The sequence below is a fragment of the Hyaena hyaena genome, unplaced genomic scaffold (genome assembly GCF_003009895.1).
Source record: "Hyaena hyaena isolate Hyena2069 unplaced genomic scaffold, ASM300989v1 scaffold_171, whole genome shotgun sequence".
Lineage (NCBI taxonomy): Eukaryota > Metazoa > Chordata > Mammalia > Carnivora > Hyaenidae > Hyaena > Hyaena hyaena.
Window position 1 is genome coordinate 949,184 of NW_024080803.1, and position 24,623 is coordinate 973,806.

A 24,623-nucleotide genomic window follows, 5' to 3' on the forward strand; every position below is an offset into this window, starting at 1 on the left:
CTGCTTCCTGTGCTGCTGACAACCTGGGCTGGATTAGTCCAGCACTGCTGGGGGGCTGGCCAGGGGGAAGAAGCCCCTGCCACTTGACCTTGCCGTGTCTCGAGGTGTGCTCTCATCTTCTCTGGGTTCAGGTTGCCAAGCTGCAGATAGATGTTGGTGAGAAAAACACCAAGGAGCCAGCATGCATGTCCAACGGTCTGCTTGTGTAACTTTTACACCACAACACAAGAGGTCAAGTAAGAAAGAGTGGTTAGCAAACGGAGCGGCCCTTTTTCTGTTAAAGGGGCAGCGTCAGTAAAACACTTTCTTGGTGAAGTTGTGTTCAAAACCATTTGGCAGGACCCCAGGGTCGCAGCCACGTGCTAGAAACCCACAGTGCTGGAAATAGTAACCATGATTTGAACGGCAGAATCACCTCTCATTTTAGGATTTCAAAATGCTCAGGCAGACATCTCACGGTGTAATTTTGGAGTGGCGAACGGGACGCCCACTTGAGAAAACAGTGAATTAAGGCACCAAAACATGCAGAGACTTGTCCGAAACCTAGAGTAAGTCATAAGAGACTGGAATGAAGCTCGCAGCGCCCCTCACCCCTTTTCTCCACCCACCTAGCCAGCGGTCAGCGTGTGATTCTGTCACACCCACCTACCCTTCTTGGAGACTGTGGGGCACAACCTTGCACTGTTTAGAAGCTTTTCAGGAAACTCTGGTGTGTAGACGGAACCACTGTGAGTCTAGATCACTTGGACCCACATGTTCTGTGCCATTCGCTGGATTAAAAGTCTGTAATTCACTCAGGCTGCAAGTTTTGATGGGAGTGCTTACTGTCTGTCAGGCATTGTGCTAAGTCCTGGCTGTGCAGGTAAAGGAAGGAGACCAGACACCCTGCCCTTATAGATTTTTAATCAAGCAGGGGGAGAGACGTTAATCACATTTTTGCACAAATGAATATGTGAGACGTGGTGTGAACGAAGAAGAAAAACTAGAGTGTCCTGAAAGAGAACTTAAGGCTGTATATCATTTAGATGGGGCCACTCATGGAAAGCCCCTCCGTAGAGATGATATTTCCACATAAGTAATAAAGATGGGATGAAGGACGATGCAACATTACTTCCAACACATACCCAAAGGAGGTTACGATTCTAAGAAGCAGCTAATTCAAAAAAAAAAAAAAAAAAAAGTAATTGTCTGTCTTGAGCTTGCCTCCCTCTTGAGATGGTTTGGATGGTTTATGGCAGGAAAGGAGAAGAAAGTGAGGCCTATAGGGAGACAGGGTCCTCCAATGACCTGCGGTAAAGATACCATAAAGGCATTTCATTGCTTCCAAAACGTGGCTGAGGGAAGTTCAAAGGGGCTTTATGCAACAGGATCTTGTGTTCAAAATAGTGTGGTAGGGTTCCTGGATGGCTCAGCCAGTTGAGCGTCAGACTCTTGATTTTGGCTCAGGTCATGATCCCAGGGACGTGGGAGCCCCACATGGGGCTCTGTGCTGAGCATGGAGCCTGCTTAAGATCCTCACTCTCCCTCCCTCTCTGCCCCTTTCCTGCTTGCGCACTCTCTTTCTCTCTCTCTAAAAATTAAAAAAAAAAAAATTTTTTTTTTTAAAGTGTGGCAAATTCTGGGTTCCAGAAACATACAAAAGCCTCTTTGCCTCAGGATTTATCGGAACCTTGCATATGCTGATATAGCTCATGAACCTCTACGGGAAGGAGAGGACCGATACTTCTGCAGCATTTTCCAAACGAATGTGATGTTGGAATAGTTGTTTTACTGAGCACCTCACATAGGTTCTGAGATTTGTGTCCGCCTTAGACTCACTTGGGGACTGTAAAGAGTACTGGCTCCTGGGCTTGGCTCCTGAGATTCTAATTCACTAGATCTAGAATGGTCCCTGGAAGCTTTTATTTTTAAAATAAAATACACCAAGTTCAGGAGCCAGGCTTCCAGAGAAACTAACCAGGCTGGTACCCTGAGGAACATCTCAGCAGCTCTATTTATTTCCAGAACAAGCTTTCTTGGCCTTCTTCTTTTCTCTTATTCTTTTTAACTAGTTTATGCTGCGTGAACAGAACAGAGTTATTGTTTATATATGTATATATACAACAACAACAACAATAATAATGAGACGCAAAGTGAGTCGCAGACCACCAATCCGACCTTGGTCTAGAATCTGTGGGGTGTCTCACGTCAAACTACAAAGACCACATTTGTCCTTTTGGACTTGGTTGGCAGGAACATCACGTGTGGTAGAAGACTGAGAATTCCTGATGCTGTGCAAATACAGGATGCAGCAGAATGTTTTCTGATGTGCCCATCTGTCTTTGTCTAATTAGCCCTGTCTCTTTGGCTGCCTCCCGTCCTTTCAAATGGAACAAAGGTACCCAGAAAGACACATCTTGATGCATTCATATGCAAAGAAGTTTGTGTCTTGTTTTCTCTCCTCTTGCCCCGGGCCCATCAGAATGAAAAAGGCTGCGGGAACAGGCTCCTTTCCGAGAGGTGTTGGCTCCCACAAGCTCCGCCTATCTGGGTTGTGATCGGCTTAATGGGAGGGTGGCGGGCGGGAGGGGGAGCGGGGAGACTGAGCATATGACCGTGACCGGGAGTTTGCTGTTGAGATGCAATGGTTCAGATTACAGTTACCTATGCCTCAGCAGCCTCCCAGAGCTCCAGGCTCCACGCTGCAAACAGAAAACACCTTTGCAGTCACACACCAAAAAAAAAAAAAAAATCCTAATACCATCTGCCAGAGATCTGACCAGGTTACAGGAGACACGGGACGTGAGAGGGAGGCTATATAAAAAGCAGAATGTGAGCAAAACTAGTGTTCTCCTTGACATTAAACAGCCCTGCCCTGTCCTTCTCAGAACAGTCTTTGGCCAGAAAATTTAGAGACGGGCCATACTTGTGCAAGTGCAGACACTGGGATTTTCACAGACAGCAGGTCTCGGGGTGAGTGTTGTGTAAGCACACATATAAAGGGGCACCACTGAACCTGTTCAAAAAGTGGGGATGATTGTCACTGACACCAGGATGAGAGGAAGGAACGGGTGACATTTCTCCAAAGATAGCTGCAGATGGAATGCGTTTGTCCTTCTGACCCACAAGGTCTGCGTCTTGGTGTGTTTTGCTTGGTTTGCACTAATGCTCTGGCTGGTGGTCATTTGCTCTAGGTGGCCAGTTTCACTTCCTGGTTTTGCGAAAATGGCAGTGAGGCCTGTTGCTTGGGCCTGCTGTGTCACTGAAGGAAGTGTGCAGTTTTAAAATGTCAAAGCCAGCAGCCTCGTGTCCAGTGCGTGCCATCAATCAGCAAGTGTCCCTGGACCTCTAATGAGCCCGTTGCACATTAAAATGGTGACTAACAGATAAAGATCTCACCTTAAAACTGCCTACAGTCTCATGAAGATGGCAAGATCACAAAGCAAAGAAAAATGGCATCAATATAAAAAACTAAATGTACTCACTGCCAGTGTGTTTGGGGGCGAAGGATGCATTAGAGAAAGCATAGCCCCAAGGAAAGCCTGGGTATCTGGCATCTGGGGTGCTGGGCTCATGTTCTTATACTTAGCAGCTTTGTGGCCAGGGATGAGGTCTTACCCTTGCAGAACTTTCCTTTCTTCATCCACCAAATGGGGAAGGGGAATAATACTACCTACTTCCCCATTAATTATGATTATAGGTGTGGGAAGGCTCCTATTAAGATAAATGTCTTGACCTATAAAATAGTCTAACGACCTCAGTTATTATTATTGCTAGAATCACAGTATGGAGGGAAATGAGTCTAGAAGATGCATCTTCTGACATTTCCATTAAAAAGAGAGAGAGACAGGGGCGCCTGCGTGGCTCAATCGTTTAAGCACCCAACTCTTGATTTCAGCTCAGATCATCATCATCTCACGGTTTCTGAGATCAAGCCCTGCCTCAGGCTCTGTGCTGACAGTGTGGAGCCTGCTTGGGATTCTCTATCCCTCTCTCTCTGCCCCTCCTCTGCTCTCTTTCTCAAAATAAAATAAATAAACATTAAAAAAAAAAAAACCCAAAAAACAAAAAGAGTGTGAGAAAGAGACAGAGACTGAGCTGAGTACAGGAATTAAACCAGCCCAAGTCTTTGTTCTGGCTCCTTGCTATATGCTTAAGTTCCTCTATAATGACTTAAAGGTAATTACTAATGGCTATCATGTGTTTTGAAGGATTTAAGATAAATTTATTTCTGAGATTTGGAGAAATCCAAGAAAATTAAGTACTTCCTAAGATAGCATTTGGTTTTCATTTTCAGAGAGCTGACCTCTAATGTAGGGGAACTTTGTGGATGTATAATTGGTATAATTCCTTCACAGATCAATTTGATTGTCAAGAAATAATCAGAGTGACAATCAGTAGTATTATTAGGTCTCTAGATAAGATAAGCAAACAAAAGGTCACACTATAACACCTGTGTGATTGTGATTTACTAGGTAGTTGAATGACCCAGGAGTCTGAATTTGGCTATATTGGGAGAATAAATAGTGAAGTGCCTATGAATTTCATCGGCCTTTCTGAGCCCTCCCCACCCTTACATGCCAGATCGCCTTAGAAATTCACATGATTCCTGCAAACAGAACGTAGTATCAAGAATAAGATGTTTAAAATTTTTTCCCTTAAGGGTCTCATGTGCTGGCCTGAGAAATTGTTTAACCTGACTTTACAGGAGGACCTTAGAAGGAATAGGACAAAGGACAATGGAAACAAGCCAGGGGGCTCCTGGGTGACTCAGTCAGTTAAGCATCCGACTCTTGATTTCGGCTCAGGTCATGATCCCACAGTTCTTGGGTTTGAGCCCCACAGCACAGGAGCCGGGTTGGGATCCTCTCTCTTCCTCTATCTCTGCCCCTCCGCCCTCCAAAATAAATAAGCAAACATTAAAATTTTTAAAAAAAACAACTGGAAACCGGGAGCAGTAGATCCTGAAGTTCCCTAATACTTCAACCTACATCTGGTGCCCAAGGGCCAAATCTCAGTTCCTTGGGCATGACCAAGGAGGCTGTGTATTTGGTTTAGCATTGAGACCTTACTATTTAAACCCTTCACCCAACCCCACTAAACAGGAAATGCAAGCTGCTAGAGCTTAACATGCAACCACTCTTGAGGTCCCCAACCCCCACTCCCTCCCAGCCTAAGTACATTGTTCTTTCTTTCCATTATGATGCGCTGCGCACATTCATGTAATATGTGCAGGCCTGTCAGTTAGCAATTGTTAGAAAAGGAAGACCTGATAATAATTCTTACCGTCAGGAATCTCAGACTCAGGAAACTTCCCACAAAGGATGTAATTTGAGTTGATAGGCTACAGCTTTTGGTGGTGACATTAGCACTCTGGCTTCTGAAATCCTTAAGGTGTGTACCTATAGCCATCTTGTCATGCTTGAAATTCTCATTGTTGGCTTGATATCCTGAATCCCTTTGTCACTTGAGCAACTTCGAGAATGTGGGAACCTGGAGAGGTTTTGTGAGATAACACCCATTTCAGGCACACCCAAGACATCCCAGGTACAGATAAAAATCTCCAGTGTAGCTAAAACATTCCAAAACAGAGCTTATGGCTAACGGTATACCACTAAACCGTGTTGTTCACTGGCTTTCCAAAGCAAATGCTCATCAAATACTGTATGGATGAGCAAAAGAAAACTAGAAAGAATGGTTATTTTTCTGACTCTAGAAAAGACAGATAGCTACCATGTTGTTTATATGCATACTTTATGCTATAATACTATTTGCATAAGTTAAATATTTATAGTGCACTATTTAGTAGTTTTCAAAATGCATTCTAATTTGTGGGTATTTGTGCGTGTGCAGGTGTGTGTGGGAGACCATGAAAAAGACTAAGATGTCTTGCCATTTGGGAGTAGAGCTTGACTCAGCACCCCAAACCAGGCCAGACCCCAGTCTGCATTCCAAAGGATGGCACTAACCAGATGATAACACGGGGGCTTCCTCTCCGTGCCCAAGCATGAAGGGTCTGTATGTGCATATGAAGGAGTATGGGTATCTTTCTGAGCTCAAGAGTCATATTTCTCCAGTAGATTTAATTCTTAATGGACAAGACCCTTTCAAACTGAATTTGTTGAATCCAACCAGCTATGTAGTAATGATGGTGTGGACCCTCCATGGGAGCAGGAGAAAGGCCTCTTGATATAGAACAGAAAGAAAGAATGAGACCTGGGGGCCAGCACAGCTCTATCCCCTCATCAGTAAAATGAGGCTATATTCTTTGACCTACCTCATAGTATTATCTTCAGGACCATGCTAACTGGGAGCTGAAAAAAAAAAAAACCAAAAAACAAAACCAAACCAAAAACCCAAACACCAGAATACACAGAACAAAGTAAGGTATTCCTGAATGAGACTCATATGATAGCTACCAGGGAAGCCTGTTTCATGTCCCTCTAGAAGGCCTCCACCACACCTGAGCACTGGCCCTCTGCAGCATGGTGCCTCTCCAACATCAGTGAGTTCTACAGCTTGATAGGTAGCAGTTCTGCTTTCTTGGTACCAATTTCGTCCAGACCCCTATCTCTGAACCATGGACTCCACCATGAACAAGATGTTCTTTTCTTTAACCCATCTTTTAAAATTGATTTTTAGTGAAAGAGATAACACGTGAATACATTGCTTTAAAAAAATTCAAATAGCGATGAAGTAAGAGTCTCCTTACCTCACCATACACCCCTCCCCTCAGTCTTCCTCGCATCCCACCTGTGGCCATTGAGAGTTTATTGAGGTTCTTGGACAGATCATGCAGATGATGTATCACCTTTTCCCTCAGGAAGCTAGCTTTTAGGCTGAGGTCCAGTTACTTTTGCTGTCATGTTACTGGTGAGGCTTTTGTGGAGGGTTTACTTTCTATCCAACTGCAAATGCTCAATATGATGTACATAATATGGAGGGCTTGGCAATAAGGAGCAGAATTGCTTAATAAAAACTTGTGTGGAAATAGCTGGTGATCTATAGGGACATAAATAGCCATCAGTAGTTCCCTGAGCTAAAGACTTACCCATCGGCACCGTAGAACATTGGAGTTGGGAGAGATAAGTGTAGCCAGGTTCTACCCTCGAGCTTTCCATGTTAGTCTTAACAAGGAACATTAATGTTTTACCATAATATTGTCATTGTGGTTGTGCAGTTTTTAGAGACTGTGCTCATGGGGGAGAAAACACTCTCCATGCTTCCCTTGCTCTTCTGCCTTACATGCCATCTCTCCCATCTGTCCCACTCCTTCATTTTATGGAAGGGGAAATGGAAAGTCAAAGAAGTAATCCTTGCTCAAGAGCCCGTGGCTGGTTAGCGGTAGAGCTGAGACCAGAGCTCTGGATCCCATGTTTCTGATCTAGTGCTCTTTCTACTCTATTCTACTTCTTTTACATGGGTTTCGTGCTAATATCCCATACTAAGAAATCATGTATAAACAATGCTCTGAACTATGAGTGTCTGCCTTTCTTGCATTACTCAGGTGTTTCAAAGGCTCTTGCTTCCCCAGCTCATCCCTTGCCACCCAAGCTTTCCAAATGCTTCTGGGTGGGATGACCGGACTCAAGGCCATTTCCCTTTCTGGGTGTTCTTCTCCCTGCTGAACCTCTGCGTGGGCTAGAATGAATAGAAAAAATCTGACTTGGACTCCTGGAACCCCCACTGCAAGTTGTGTGACATTGAACAAGTCATACACCTAGCTCAGGCTCAGTTTCTTTACTTGCCAACCATCGGCCTACCTTAGAGTGTTGTCACTCTAAGGTATAATATGAATTATAATGCATAATGCATATGAAAGCATTTTAGAAAATAAAATACTACAGGCAGATTGCCATTGTTACCAATGGTTGGCTCATCCTCTTATGTCCAGGACCGAAAATATCTCCTCCATCGATGTCTGAAAAACAACAACAACAAATGGAACAAAGCAAGACCCAGGGCTGCATTTGTACTCTGGAGTCCCCTGTATTATAGTATCTGTGTTGGGCTTTCCAGTGTGTAGGTCAAAACAAAACAAAACAAAAAAGAAGAAGAAAAAGCAGCAGCAAATACTGCTTGGTTTTGCATTTTCCCTTCTGTTTTCTGATTAGAGTCTCTATGGCTTGTGAGTGCAGAGAGAACCTCAAAAGATTGTGTTTGCTGCAGATAAGCACCAAACTCGATGTTTATCAGCACTTATCTCTTGCAAACTCACTCTCTGGAGGCTTCAAAGACCAGGGAGATCTCTCAGCCTTGTTCGGGGGAGAAGCAAGCTCCCGCAGGGCTCTGCAGCAGGTGTGGTCCCAGAGCCCTTGCTCCATCCCTAGGAACAGGGTTGTCTTGTTCCTCCACATGCAAAAGAAGGAAGCAGAGGGTTTACCCAACGCCTGGGGATGGGTAGTGGGGTAAAGGGAGCAGCAGCAGAAAAGGAGTGTTTTGAAACCAGCCCAGAAAGGGTGAGCAAGTAGGTGTGGTGGAGGCGGGGAAGAAAGGCTCTGTACCTACCTACCCCCACCCATCTCAGGACTTCATCTGCCAGACAAGCCCGTCACATCTCCAAATGGTGTGTGAATTCCTTCCCTGTTCCCAGCTCATCATCCCCTACCCTCTTTGGGTGCGCCCACTAGTCTGTATTCAGAGCGATTGTTGGCAGGGAGCGGGACAGTGGAAGGGGGGTGTGGGGGTGCGGGGAATGGGGGAGCCAGCATTTTATTAGGCTGTTGAATTTGATTTATTAGGGGGGAAAAATCCTTCGCTCGCTTGCCACACAGGTTATTCTCAAAGTGAAAACTCTATTTTACTTTGAAAAAAAAACATGGCGAAAGTGCCTACAGTTATGAATGGAGCTCTTTGTTACCTTCCAGATCGACAAGACAGACTGTTTGGTTCATGTCTGTGCACTAGCAAAGGAGTGTGGGGGCCTGGGAGACAGATGTGGCCTTAATTGCATGGAAATATTAGAAGATCGTTAAGCCATTTTGACAGGATTTTCCTCTTGCTGCAGGAGCAAAGGGCCACGTCTGAGCTGCATCAGGTCTGGCCAGACCCTCCAGCTAGGCCTCTTGTCCCCACGTGTGGGGGACACACGGGCCTTGATTCACTTGCCCTGATAGTAGAAGGAAATAAATGCCTCCTTGCTAAGGATGTCTGTGCGTGTCTGTGCCCCTGAGTGGAGAGGGTAGTCCCCCAACAGATCCTCAGACCCAAGGAGGGAGTTGGAAGAGAAGCTGTGTATTGAAATAAATGTTTGCGAATGGGTGCGCACACGCACACGAAGGGAGAATGATCAGGCTGTCTTTAAACCGAAAAGTGCTCTCCGTAAAGCTCTCGAGGGACCAACACAGGGTCTGAAAGATGTACTGAAAGAGTAAATCTGTTATCACAACAAATAATGGTATTTAAAGGCAACAGTTTTCTATCTATTCATTTTTCCCTTTGGAGTTTACATTTGGTGCTTATGGAATTATTCCACTGAGAGTCTGGGAATCAGGTCAGAGAAATCTTAGGACAATGTTGGGTCGTCAAAGAAAAAATCCTGGTAAATATGGTCAATCTGGTCTCTCCTTGCCTGGCCAGACATGGCTCTACTCTACTTTGACCCCCTCCTCTTCTTTTACTTGCCCCAGATAATTTACGTGTGTCATAAATTATATTAAACTTATATTAAAATAATGATGAGGATTGATCTGCTGGGAGAGAAAGGGAAACCCCTCTAAAGCTACAGTGTGGGGAGCCCTTTGGGTTACAAGAGTGAATGTTTTAGAGCCAGTCTTTCTCAACCATCAAATGTAGACAGTTGGGACTTGGAGTGAATTAGTATCATATAGTCCTCCCTTCAGAGGGGTGAGGTCATGGTCATGTGAAGCATCCTAGTGGTCAGACGGGGCCCCTTCTTGGAGTTGGGCTGGTGGGTCATTGCTTAGATGATGTGTGAGCCACAGCCTGGGAGAGATGGGGACAGGGTGACCAGAAAGAAAGGGAGGGAGAGAGGAGGGAGAGAATGTGCAGTAGCAGAGATCCTGTTTTCATGCAAATGTTGTTGTTAACCTAAAGGGAAAAAGGGAAGGGCTACCGGACAGCACTGGCATCCCAGAGCCCTCAAGCTGTGCTAGTCAGGTGTTGCTCTCCCAAAGGCTTGGACCTTTGAGAAGCACCAGGGATGTGTTACAAGACCAGGCGTGCACAGCCGGCAAGCTCTAGTTGAACGTACAATCACCCACCCACTCGAGCGTGGGCTCTGGGTCCCTGAGAAGAAGGAGATTTTGCCTTCCAGCCAGTCAGGATACAGGGGCCCCTTACTGCAGGATCTTACTACTGCTCTTCCAGATGACTAGAGATCTAGGTATCTCGTCTTAGGACCCCGCAGACAGAGCCACGACACTGTACTAAATGGAGAATGGTGCCCTTCCAAATCCCTTGGGAATAGCCTTTGAGGGTGGCGGCAGCGAGTCTATGCCCCCTTCTCTCTGCTATATGCTCTTCAGAGGATGAGATGAAATGTTGAGGTCCTAGCTGACTATTTATTACCAGGAAAGTCCCTGCAGTACACTTGTTGATAGTCGATGAAGTGTTAACGCCCTACCCCTCGGCCACATTCCTGCTCAGTTCACTGCTTTCCTCTTCTCTGAAATCCCCCCCTGCCTTGACAGTTGGTTGGGCCATCTCTCAGTACTTCATGTCCTGCTACCTTCTCAGGAGGCGATGGCCCAGCTGCTTTATGGCTTTCTGGGATGCTACACATGGCAGAAGACATGGCCCACGTTGTTTCATGAGCTGCAGTAAATTAACAGAGAAGACACCTTATACTTTCCACAGTTCTTTTGTGAGCCGTGTTCCTCATTTAATTTAATCCTCACAACAGACCGTAATTCCTGCCATATTAAATTCAGGATCTCCCTCCTCTTCTCTCTCTCTCACTACACCCACCCTGCCGAGAGCACAGGCTGTGACTACACAGCAGATTTGGAGACGCTACTTACCTGTTCAGGGTGACCCTCTCATTTACAAGGTCATCTACATGTTTGTCTAATATTTAGTTCACTGAAGAGATAGAATCAGATCAGTGGTGGGGAGAAGTTTCTACAAATTTCCTAATTCTATAGTAACAACAATGCTATTAACACTCTGTGATGCCATTTTTCCATTGACATATTCCTGAATTTTACAACAGTGCCTGGTACATAGCACACGCCCAATAAATACTAGTTAAATGAATGAATCCATCAGTGAATGAATGCTTTTTTTTTTTTTTGTGGCAAATATGTTCATGATTCCCTAAAGAGACAGGATGTTAAGGAAATAGCCAATGTGACATTTGCATGTGTTGAGTAGCGCCTGGTTTAGCCACCGAGCATAAGTGTCTAGAACCTAGGCTGGTCACTCTAGTCACCACTAGTAACATGTGGCTTTTTAAACTTAAATTAACCGCAATTCAATAAAATTTTAAAATTCAGTTCCTCAGTGACACTAGCCATATTTCAAATGTTCCATAGCCACACAGGGCTGGTGACTTCTCTACTGCACAGTATAGATTTTAAAATATTTCATATCACAGAAATTTCTATGGGACAGTGTTGGTCTAGAAGATAAATTTGCAAGTTCAGTGTCTTTTTATGTGAAAGAATAATATATTGGGGTACCTGGGTGGCTCAGTCAGGTGGCTCAGTTGAACATCCAACTCTTGATTTTGGCTCAGGTCATGATCTCACTCTCATGAGACTGAGCCCCATATCAGGCACTGCACTGGGCACGGAGTCTGCTTAAGATTCTCTCTCTCCCTCTCTCTGCCCCTCTCCCCTGCTTGCGCTCTGCTTCTCTAAAAAAAATAAAAATTAAAAGATAAACATTTTGCTTCTTTTTAAAAAAATTTTAATGTTTATTTACCTTTGAGACTCACGCGTGCGCGTGCACACACACAGAGTGTGAGCGGGCGAGGGGCAGAGAAAGAGTGAGACACAGACTCTCAAGCAGGCTCCAGGCTCTGAGCTGTCAACACAGAGCCCAATGTGGGGCTCAAACTCACAAACAAGATCATGACCTGAGCTGAAGTCGGATGCTCAACTGACTGAGCCACCCAGGCATCCCGTATTTTTTTTAGTTTATTTATTTATTGAGAGAGAGAGAGAAAGAGAATGAGCAGGAGAGGGACAAAGAGAGTGGGGGACAGAGGATCTGATGTGGGATCTGCACTGATAGCAGCAAACCCAATGCAGGGCTCAAACTAATGAACCATGAGGTCATGACCTCAACGCTTAACCACCTGAGCCACCCAGGTGCTCCATCACATTTTGTTTCTTAATTCTGAGTTTATTGTAAGACTGAGGTTAAAGAGCATGTTTCTGTTCTTTTCCAGAATCCTTAACACTTTTGAAAAGTCACTCAGGCTGTTAGACTTGAAACCTTCTTTGGATCAGGATTAGAAGGAGCAAGGTGACTATGAGGTTCCCCCAGGGACATGTTGCCCCCAATTTCCGAAGAAGGGCAGGATTGGGAAGGTTGACATCATTGATTTTGGCCTTCTTATGGAAGTCACCAAGCCCATAATAAATGTGGGAGATCTCAACCATGCAGAAAACTAAGCGGAAATGGCAGTATAAGAACTTGACAGCCTTAGACAATGGAGCCTGGAGTAAAGGGAATCGAGAAAGAAAAAGTAGCTGATGAGGTTTTTGGACATCTCCTCAGGGCATCCCCACCTGGCGGGCTGGTTTCCCATTTCCCTTAAGTTTTTGAGACATCAAGGATTAAGCCTTACTGCCACCATGACACATGCCCTTGAGAGAGACAGACAGGCTCCTACTGGGAAAGGCCGATACCTTCAGAAGCTTCCAAGAGTAGAACACTAAGTACCCTTTATAGAGTAACTAAATCGTCCCAAGTCCCCAGGAACTGTCAGTGGGCTTCAGCTGGGCTTTCTGTGCAAATAGCTTTACTGAGATTGACAAAGAAAATATCTCCATGTAATCCCACTGAGATGTTTTCATTGGAAGGCCATGGCAGGACTTGTTCACAAAATATCTGCTTTTCCTATAGATGGATGCCGAGAGACAGGAGGCCCGGTGCCAGACTGCCTAGGTTTGGCACTCAAGTCAAACAAGGATGAAGGCCAACCCAGTGGGCGACTGCCTTGAGGGCGGCTGCCAGCCGAAAGACCAGCTGTGTGCCGGAGATGGAGCCTGAGCTCCAAGAGGAGCGGATGCGTGGCTTTTTGTGTATAGACCAGGCTGTCCTCGGTTCCCCTTACCTCCTCCCTAGAAGGGAGGGCCGTGGTCCCAAGAAGCTATGATACACTGAGATAGCTCAGCTTGCTCATAGATAGGCTGACCATATAATGCATCATCCGAACGGGAAGATTTTAACGAAGGGAAGTATTATTTAGCATTTTCTGGAACAATCAGCATAGACTGGGACTGTCTGAGGCAAATGGGGCTGGAGAATCAATCCTACACTGCACTGGAGAGGGTCTTGCAGATCATCTAGTTCAGTGCTTTTAATGTTGCAAGAAGCAGGCCCAGGGAAGTGAAGTGCTTTTCTTATATTAGAATCTGTGAATCATACTCAGAAGATTAAGCTCAGAGAGTGCTTACTATGTGACAGGCATGAGTTAGAATACAATTATCATCATCACTATTTTACCAAAGAGGAAACTGTGGCACAGAGAGATTAAAGAATTTGCCCAAGGTCACAGAAGTAACAAGCGGCGAATGTAGAATGCAGATCCTGTCGGTCTGGCTCCATAAGCACTCCCTTCTCAGAGCAGAGATGCAGTGGGTTTACATATGTTAACCCACTCAATTTGAAGTGGGTCCTGTCATTGTGCCCATTTTCGAGATGAGGGAATCAAGGCACTTAGTAAATGTTAATAATGTCTATGGCAAACCACAAAGAAAATCCGTCCCTGAGGGATTTACAATCTGGTTTGAGACACAGAATGTGAATGTATGAAAAGCTACCCTCTATGGCACAAGTGAAATGAAAATAAAAGCAATGTGACAAAGCTGTCTAGAATCAAGTGCTCAATCGGCGGTAGAGATGGAAAGTACTACCGATATAGTAGCGTAAGAGGTGACAGTGGTGAGCTGCAGGAGACAGGGAAACTTCCTGGAGGTGGTGTCTCTTGAGATGTCCTGGAAGGTCCCATTCACCCGTCTCAGGCTCTACCTCCTCCGGGAAGCCTTCCCTGAGCTCCTCACTCACTGCCCTTTCATCCCACCCCTACATGAGTACTGATGTTTGGATCAGTCTTCTGCCCAGACTTGAGCTCCTTGATGGCAAGTGTGCAATTTTGGATTCTCATTTATCTTTGTATTCCCTGTGCCTAGCCGAATGCCTGACTCCCAGTAGGTCCTCCGTAAAAGTTGGGTGGGTAAATGGGATCTGAGGAGGCAGGGTTGACGAGGAAGGCAGTGCTCTGCAGGGATAGCTGGTCAAAGGGAAAAGCAAAGGGCAAAGCCAGCTGATTTTCACATAGGTATTTTCAGACACCTAAAGAGCAGTCAAGAAATGTATATCAAATAGGTGTCTAAAGGTTCAGAGTACTGGGTCTTCTATAACAAAAGGAGAATCTATTTAAAAGAGAACATAAAGGGGTGCCTGGGTGTCTCAGTAGATTAAGTAGCTCAGGTCATGATCTCTCAGTCCGTGAGTTTGAGCCCCGTGTCTGGCTCTGTGCTGACAGCTCAGAGCCTGCAGCCTGCTTCGGATTCTGTGTCTCCCTCTCTCTCTGTCCCTCCCCTGCTCACTCTTTGTCTCTCATTCTCTCCAAAGTAAATAAGCATTAAACATGTTATTAGAACATTAAAATGCAACAGAGGGAGCAAGGCAGCGAGAAGAAATGGGAGCAGGAAACAGGAATAGTGAGGAAGACAGAAGGGAAACATGGTCAGAGGGTGCAGAGGGATGGAGGAACAAGATGAAATAAAGCAGACAAACTAGGCAGAGATGGGTCAGGGCTGCTAAGCCAGCCCAGGACAGGACCTCTTTAGGCACCACCTCCCTCCATTATCTCCATCCTCAGGGATTTTGCCACATGTCACTGCAACAATATGGTAACCATATGCCGTGGGGCCACTAAGCACCTTGGAGAGCATGGTTCATCCAGATGTGAGAGTTGGAAGTACTGCACACTCAAGACAAGATGGGCATGAGGTCACCAAGCGTGACTCCTCAAGCATGAATCATGGAAAGGAGACAGCCATTAAGAGCTGTGAGATGGATTCAGGCGCTCCTCTTTTCCCAGTGCCCTGTGAGGGAATGAAATAAAATGGAGTCCCTCACGCTATGCTTTGCTGTCCATCACGGTGAAATGGCGTTCTCCCTGGCAAGAGCCAGCTGAGGCTTGCACACATTTCCCAACTTGTGTGCACAGGATCGGACACTCTGGTTCTTGAGGCTGGTTTTATGCTCATCTTCCCGTCCAGAGTGCTACTTGGGTATAGCTGGAAGGAGTAGAGCAAAGCCCCACCCCCACCCCCATGTGCATGTTTCCTTGTGGGTTTCCTGTGATTAAGAGGGCACCAGTTGCCATGGAAACTGTCACACGAGGAAATTGTCAGATAAGATCATAGCTTCTAGGAATAGGGCCCTCAAGTGGTTGTTGAGAAGGAGCAGTCAGTGAATTTGTGTTTAAATTCGAACAAGACATGGACACTGGAGGTGGCTGTTTAAAAAGCAAAAAATGGAGAAGCCTGGGGTACAAGACTTAATCGAAATTGCTCACAGCCAAGAGATAGAACAGGAAGTCTAAGCAGTGGTAAAGGTGCAGGCAGGGGACAGGGGGTCTCTATGTCCCCTACCAGCTCTGGGGCTTTTATCCATTAAATAGGTTATTGCACACCAACTAGGTGTCAGGAATGGAGCAAGCAACTGGGAATGGAAACAAAGAATAAGACTGATGGGGTTCGTCTCTTCCGGGCACCTCCAGCATCAGGACTGGTCTTTGAGAAAACGGATAGGAAAGTTCCCATGACCCCAGAAGTCAAAGAAGCACCCACGGGCACCTGCCATCTACACTTCCTCATCTCTCCAGTGCTTATGAATATTGTAGAAAGTGTTATTTCTACTTCTCGTGGACAACTGTCTGCCCCTTGGGTAGGCCCACCTTTTCAGATCTGAATTGCGTCACTGCTCCCTTCCCTTTGTCACTCAGAGTCTCCTCTGGTCACCACAGACCAGACCGAGATCCTCTTGGTCCAGCTACCAAGCCAGACCCAGAAAGACAAGGCCCCAAGGACAATTCTTAGTGCTCCCACTCTCAAGCAATATGAAATGTCAGGAACGTTATGCTGCTCCCAGGCTATTCTATCAGCCCCTACACTGGATGAAATGCAGACTCTGTGAGGAAACATCATGGCTTCTCCCCACAGAGGACACTTCTTCTAAGCCTTCAGCAGTCTGAGGTCAGGGCTGTGTGGCCATTCATCATCATCAGAGAGCATTAAACATTTGGTAGAAGACAGTTAAAATTTTCCAGGAATGAAGAGCTTAGGTAGTTTGCCCAAATTCACATAGCCAGTAATACTCTGCAGTGACCCAGCCAGTAACTGGTGCCTTTTACTAGAACACATTTTTGAAACAGCACCATATGGAGTAAGGACAGAGACGAAGTGGTTTGTTTCCTCTGCCCTTTGCCTTTTGAACCCTCCTGAAGCAGGCATGCTTGAGGATCCTCTAGAACAAAGAGACTGCTCCCTGCCATGTCTGGATCTTCACTGGTCCTCGCTTGCCAATACCTCTATAGTCAGAAAACGACCCTCCAGATCAGGGAAAACATTCAGATAACCACCTGTATGTCATGGGCACCAGGGCACCAATCCCCCTTCTTGGAGTTATTGACCCTTTAGTTGTTTCCGGACAGAGGAGGGAGTGGAGCCACTGGTATGGAAATATTCCAGTATTTTTAATGACTAGATCAGCCTCCCCAGTGAAGTCAGACAGAATACAGTCCCAATGTAAGTGATGAGCAGCAAAAACAAAACAAAACAAAACCCTAGGGAACTATTGGTCTACCAGTAGTCTACCTGGTAGACTGGTCTACCTGGGTCAGCTTCCAGGACTTCATCCTTCCCTACCTTCTCTCCCCATGGCAGCTGGGTTTTTGTTTTGCTCATTGACAGCGCTGTCCATCATCACCCATTTCCACCAGTGAGGGCTTCATTTACCCCTTTTGACCCTTCTGAACTGGCAGGAAAACATGGGCTCCATTTCATGGAAGCAAACATCTAAGCTTCATAACCTTAGTGAGCCCCAGCTTCCCATCCCCATTCAGCTCTGCCCCTGTGGCACTATGGGGTCCACCTCAGGGGTCAGGTCACCCCCTATTATGGGAGAGGAGCTGGACTGTTGCATGGTCATATATAAAAAAATCTACATAACAGATCTTCTCTGACCCTTTTGCTATCACCTTTGTCATCGAGAAAAAGCAGGTTGAAGTGAGGTCAGACCCACTGTAAAGAAACAGAAAGTAAAGCATTCTATAAAATGTTCCTGTCTTGGGGTTCAGACTAACCTTCTATCCCCTTCCTGTTAGTTTCCATATTCAGCACTTTTTTCTTTTCAGCAGTAAAATCATTCTCTGTGGGAGGAGAATTTAACTTTGATGTTTAGAGATGCCCTTTAAATGTGGTTATGGTCAAAACAGTGACTGTAAAAACTCAAAGTCAACAGGCAAAGGTAGATACCCATGGGAGACTTGGAGAAGCATCTAATGGGGATCGTGATTAACAGAAGGCCACAGCTCTGGATTTTGTTACATGGCATGCCTTTACAGAACACAGAGACCCTCTTCTCTGGACTCATTTAGGCTCATTCCCTTAATTTATTAAACTCCATTAAATAAAGTACTTTCATCTGCAAAGGATTCTAATTCCATTTTCTAGGAACTTGGCTGGCTGCCCTTCCCTGGGTTTCCCACTGCAGAGCCCCCTCCCCAGTAAGTGAAGATTTAAGTTGGGGAGTAGGTGGATTGAGTGAAGGGGAGTGGGGGGTGGGGGGACAGAGTTCAATAAAAATACTTTAGAAATCAGCGAACGACTCGGAGTTTCAATGGCAGGTCTGGCTCTGTGGTGCAGCCTAGGATTATAGTTCATGGGCTGGAACTAGTTCAGGGGAAGACCGTAAGTTCTGCTGTCAGGCTACCAGCTGGAAGATTCACTAGTTGAGGGACCTGAGGCAACTCTGAACCTCTTTAAGCCTCAATTTCCTTTTTAATAGTAGGAAGATCTTAACAAACATCTTAAAAGGCTAAATGAGGTAATGATTGTAAAAGTTCCTTGTAAGCATCATGGTATCAAATAGTATGTGTTCTATTTATTCTTTCTAAGTTATTTATTTAAAAAATTTTTAATGTTTATTTATTTTGAGAGAGAAAGAGAGAGAGCATGAGCAGAGGAGGGGAAAAGAGAGAGGGAGACACAGAATCCGAAGCAGGCTTCAGGCTCTGAGCTGTCAGCACAGGGCCCAGTGTGGGGCTCGAACTCATGAGAACCATGAAATCATGACCTAGGCCAAAGTCGGATGCTAAACTGACTGAGCCACCCAGGTACCCCTCTTTATACTTTAAAAAAGTCGTCCCTATTTGTTTTTTGTTTGTTTGTTGTTTTCTCCTTGCTGGTGAAGAGTAGTTTGGATAGGTGATTATCAGAGGAGTTATGCCTTAAGGGTGAGATTGACCCTCCCTCACTGTGTGAACCTGGAGAGGCTATGCTTTATGCCTTAGTCTCCCTGTCTGTTTAGTCCTGGTGCTGATTCCTGAAGCCAGTGTCAGTCACTGTGGTGAAAAGGACACGTACACAATCACCCTCTGTCTCCTCTGGATATGGGTTCTCTGGTTGCTGATGAACGTGATAGAAAATGTTCCAGTTACTATGGCTACATAAGAAACTGTACCAAAACTTAGCAGCATATAACAACTGTTATGCTTGTGAGCAAACCTTCATCTGAAGGCTCATCACTCCCAAGACTGGAGGTTGATGCCGGGGGGCAACTGGTGGCCTTGGTTCCTCGAGCTGTGGGACTCTCCATGCATTACTTTCTCGGTTTGGGCTGGTTTGGGCTTCCTTGCAGTGTGGTGGCTGGTTTCCAATGACTAGAGAGCCAAGAGAGAACAAGAAGCAGGTGGAAGTCATAATATCTTTTATCACCTAGCTTTGGACGTTCACCGGAGTCACCTCTGCACCTTCCGTTTGTTGAAGCAGTCATGAAGTCCCATCTGGGGTCAAGGGGGAAGGCCTGCATCCTTTTTTTAAAAAATGTTTTTACTTATTTGTGTGTGAGAGAGAGAGACAGCATGAGCAGGGGAGGGTCAGAGAGAGAGGGAGACACAGAATCTGAAGACAGGCTCCAGGCTCCGAGCTTGCTGTCAGCACAGAGCCCGATGTGGGGCTCGAACCCATGAACTGTGAGATCATGACCTGAGCCAAAGTCAGACGCTTAACCAACTGAGCCACCCAGGCGCCCCAAGGACTGTATTCTAAGAGGGAGTGGCAAAGGTTGGAAATATTATTATGGCCCTTTTGGGTAAAGACAACCTGGCAGGTATGAACACAGGCCGCTTCTGCTCTATATCCTGTGAGAGGGCTTCTGCTTAATATTGGGTGCCACCTTCCTCCTTAACCAACTTGTCATAAAATTTGTCTTCTTTTTTCTTTGTCCGTCTGACCTCTGTGGGACTGAAATAATGAGCAAGAAGTGGGTACCCAGCCAGCAGTTAGAGAAGAGAGAGAAGCAAAAGGCTTGAACTAACTAACAGCAGCTACACCCTCATGGTACTTTAGATGTGTCTGTGATGGGCTCCCCACCCAGAGCTCGATGCTCCCATTGCCATACAGCCTGCTGATCTCCAAAAGCAGAGAAGACAGAGGATTTTGCTCCCTAGAATCTTGTCTGAGTTCTGTATGCTCCCTGGCTGGCAAGAGCGGGGACTTCATGTCTTTATGCAAAGAATGTAATAAAAAGCCAAAGCTTGTGTGCTCCATGCAGTGACCCAGAGATTAGCTTTCCAGAGGCCAGGTCTGCGAGTCAAGTGGACTCCCCAAGCAGGGCAGCGGCAGGGAACTGCTTTTCACATCCTTTCACCCTCCTCAAAGCTCACCCCCCACAGAAACCTGTCCTTTAGGGGTTCAGGACAGGAGACAGGGAAAATAAGGTGGGGAGGAAACAATGTAGAATTAGTGCTTCTTGGGACCCCATGTCTTGGGTCATTCCCTGTGCTAGCATAAAAACTCAACCTCACTGTAAGGGCGAGCAAGGGAAAGGGTCTCCCCTCCACGGTGGGCATCATGGAATTTCCTCCTCTGACTCCATTTGGCTCATAACTGTGGATGATAAGTGTATTCTTCCTATGGATGGCACCACAGCAGAAATTTCTTTCATGCATTCCTGAGTAGAATGGAGGAGATCCTGGGGTGCTTGGGTGGCTCAGCTGGGAAAGTGTCCAGCTCTTGGTTTCAGCTCAGGTCATGATCTCACAGTTTGGGGGTTTGAGCCCCGATTCAGGCTCTGGCAGTGCAGAGCCTGCTTGGGATCCTCTCTCTCCCTCTCTCTCTGCCCCCCACCCCCTGCTCACACTCTCTCTCAAAATAAATAATAAACTTAAAAATAAAAAAGAATGGGGAGATCTTCTGGACACTGTCTTAAACCTTTTTTTTTGTTTGTTTGTTTTTTTGGTGCTACTTTGAGGGCTTTTGCATCTCTGTTTCAGCAAAGCTTTTTCAGAGATGCAATTGTTTGCTCATCATTAAAATCAGCCAGGCCATCATGTGGCAGTGTTCTGACCACATTCCCCTATCACCCAACTGACGCGCACACAGAAAATAACATTTGCCTTAATCTAAGGAAAATAAATTTGGGAAGATACATTTGCTAGTATTTTAAAAAAAAGAAAGAATGAAAGAGAAAATATATATGACAAATTCCAAAGGAAGGATTTTTTTTTTATTAGTGAATTCATGGCATTCACTCATAAAACTCATAAAACACATACTCATGGCATTTTTCTGATGTTCATTGCATATATGACTAATGAATGGCAATACAGGTAGGTGCTAGCCACCTACTATTTTGGTTATCTCAGCAGTAAATGGCTCTTCCCCTCTCATGCATGGCTATCTAACAGAATCTTGTCTATGTCATCTTAAAAGCCTGAAAAAGAAGAGTGGAAACACATTAGCCAAGTAGGCTCTGTGTTCAGAAACACCTGGATTTTACACTTCAAAATCTAACTATTATCTCCAAACCTGCTAATTTTGAAACTTAGATAACTTCCGTTACTTCTAAGTAACCCACACAGGGGAGAATGAGGTATCTCTCTGGCTTTATCTGTTCCCCCCATCACCACTCCAACACAAAGGTCCCAATGCCATCTCTCAGCATTGGGCTTATTTTAGATTTGAGTATTTGTTATGTCCTAAGAACTTTAGACCTCTATTTGGGAAATTCACTTCTGTTATCGCATGTTACCTTTATTCAAAATCTACCAGGTGAGGTACTGTTATTATCCCCTATTCTACAGATAAGGAAATGAAGTTCATAGAGTATAAATAAATCGCAATAGGTGATATGCAAATGAGCAACTGATGGAGCTCAGATTGGAGTTCATATCTCTCTAACTTTAAAGATTGTGCTTAATAAACTAAGAGGTGCCCTCAAAGTGCTTATAAGTTTCCCAGGGAGGCGACCAGACAGCAAACCTGAATTTGAGTCCCAGATCATACTTGCTGTGTGACCTGAGCAGGTCATTTCACTTCTCTGAATAGCCGTTTTCTCATCTGAAAAAATAGAGGTAATAAGAGCATATTTCTCATAGTATTCCTAAGAAGATTAAATTAGGTTACTCATATAAACAGTGTTTTGCACTTAATATATGTTATGATAATTGTCTGCTATGATCTATCTTCAATAATGAGAATGCAGGATGTATTATAAGTGATGTGCAAATGGCATCTCATCCCAATTGGGTAAGGGGACTCCCATACCAAGACAAGTGCCCCATTGGCCATATACCTCTGCTGGCTTCCTGGACCAGCAGGGGATCATGGGAAGGAAGGTTAACACAGCTTGGTCAGCATTTCTATGGGCAAATATGGCCATCCACTTAGCTCAGTACTCAAGCTGCCATTCCAAGTAATTGCCTTTGTCTGAGCTTTCTGGCAAATAGGTCAAATAGGGTACTAATGTGGCTAGAGCCCAGGTGCTGTGTGCTTCCCTCTGGATGTAGGACTCAGTGACTGAGTGACCAGTCTGAGTGACCACCCTGAATTACAGGCCTAGCCTTTCCAGCAAAAGAAAAATGCTTCTCAGAATCCAGTTACTAAGCCAAGGATTAACCATAGAACTGAGTACCACACAGGGTTAGGGATCCCAAGCCTTCTGTCTTCTTCACTTTGAAGTCGATTTTTACGTAGCATGCTCTAAAGCAACCTGGACACAACAGTCTTTAAAAGAATAATTTGTCTTCTGTGTCACGTCCGAAGTCAATAGAAACAATGAAGTCATTAAAAACTGAAGGAACCTCGTCACTGAGAACCGTTTGTCAATTTTCATGCTTTCTAAATTCAGCCTATCAGCCTCAAATTAAATTCTTATCAACAATTCATCAGTGGAAAGTTTGTGAAAACCAACAAGTCCTTCCTGTAAAGAGTTCTAAGTATAAGGAGGAGTTTTATGTTTAAACTTTTAAGTTTTAAGGGTTGAAGTAAAAGTAAACAGCTTAATAAGACATACATAAAATAGCAAGAGTGGCTCCTGTGTAAAAGCTGTATCTGTCCTCTCCAAAGCTCCTCGAGTGATAAAAACAGTGCCCTGGTCACTACACCCATATCAATTACAGCGACATGAGTCCCGAACACAGGTCTGGCAGCCACAGTCACCCAGTGCCACGTTCCAGGTTTGCCTTTTCCTCTATGCCTGTCCCCTCTCCCTGCACCCACTGCCACCAGAGCACTTCAGAGAAGGTACCCCATCACAAAGTCAGAAGGGTATTTGCCCTTCTTGGGACCATCCTAAAAGTCTCAGCTTTGAATGGCAAAAGGGGTGCTACATCCTTTCAGAGATGGTGACGATGTTCTCCCCAGTTTTCATTTTCACTTAGGATCTCAAATCAGCTTGTTTGGGGTCTAGTCTGCCCGAATCTATCATTCACACTTAGTGGCCCTTCTCTCTTCTGTTCTTAATTCAGGCCAGCAGGCCAGTCAGGGAGATGTTTTTCATCTTCTCCTTCTTCCCAGCCTCCCCTAGCCATTAATTCTTTTCTCCATACTGTTATAAGGGTGTGGGGGGGGAGGGGGGGAAGCCCTTTGCTTATCAATGACTGGAAATAGAAAAGAGAGAAGGAGAGAGGAAGAGTAAGAGAAAGAGAGAGAGTATGTGTGTGGATGTATGCACCTACCTACGCAGTATTCTCACTGGGCTTTTATAAGCTCAAACGAGTCAGAGGAAATTATCAGGGAATGTTTCATGGGTGAGGAAGATCTTGTTTACCTTAGAAAATGAGAAGCATCGAATATGTGCGCAGGTGGAAAGGACAAAGAAAGGGTACTCACAGCCCAAGGACCAAAGAAGTGTATGTGAGTGGGGCCTGCTGAGTGGAGCAGTGGGAAGAGTTAGCATTGCACAGGAGCTGTAGGAGGGGGAAGTCATGAAATGTAAGGGTGGACATCTGGGGCCAAGCTGAGCTGTGGGAAAACAAGCAGATGACAGTAGATTTGCTATGGTCAACATGGGGTGAGCTCTGGGAGGTATTTGAGCAGGGATTGTGGCAGGATGTATTTATGACTTGCACGGGAGCTCCGTGTGCAAAGTGGGCTAAATGAGGGCAGAGCATACAAGTGTGGGTAGTCATAGAGGAAAGAGTCTGACGACGAAAGGCATTGGGAAGCGCATGTGCCCGGAGTGAGACTCATTAGACAGGTGGAGCAAGAGATGTTTTGGCGGAAATCAGGGTTCTCTAGTCCTGTGATGTTGCCACTTGACTGAAGTTTCCTTTGGTTGTGAGCTATATTCCAAAATGAATTCAAACAGGTTTTGTGCCCTTTATGACACTTAACACTTTGTCCTGTAAGTCTTCATTCTCATTTCCTTAAGAAGTGTCTTCACGGGCTACCACCAGAAACCCCAATTTGTCTTATCTGTTTTCTGTTGCAGTCTTTGCTGCAAACCTTGGTTTTGACACCTACATGGCCCCCTTGGACTTGAAACCCTGCCTTCTCTCGCCTCCTGTCCCACCATCTTTGGAGATAATGATGGGAGGGATCTTTCATGCTTACCCAGAGCATCACTATCTCCAGTTCTGCCTCCTACGCCTCCTCCTTTCAATGATTCCACCATCTTCTCCCCTAACCTAGAGGATGAGAGATAAGAAATTCTGTAATTGGAAACTCCAAGATTTGTGCATGACTGACCAAGCATAAAGCCACGCTCCACAGTAGAAGACAATACCCGATTCCTTAAACGTAGTCTCTTTTTGTAGCAGAACGGGTGAGCGTTCTTCACCTTTATCATCAAAAGCGCACTTATGGGTCCTTGGTGGTAATGTCATCTCTGCTCCTAGTGTAGCACCCCCAGAATTACAGGCACTCATGTTGAACTATCGGGAAGATTACAATGTCACACTTCTCAACTTGGAACCGTAACACTGTGAGCCTGGA

At 45.3% G+C, this 24,623-nt stretch overlaps 1 protein-coding gene across 4 annotated transcripts in view; it reads left to right on the forward strand.

Moving 5' to 3' along the window:
* Positions 1-24,623, forward strand: part of FLI1 (Fli-1 proto-oncogene, ETS transcription factor) — a 130,688-nt gene that overhangs the window by 47,395 nt on the left and 58,670 nt on the right. The window contains exon 1 of one of the 4 annotated variants that reach the window (XM_039240255.1): positions 24,236-24,453. The exons of the other annotated variants lie outside the window; for them this stretch is intronic. The gene's annotated coding sequence lies outside the window, so the exon portion shown is untranslated. Of the gene's footprint in view, positions 1-24,235; positions 24,454-24,623 lie in introns of those variants that run through there. 4 annotated transcript variants of the gene reach the window in all.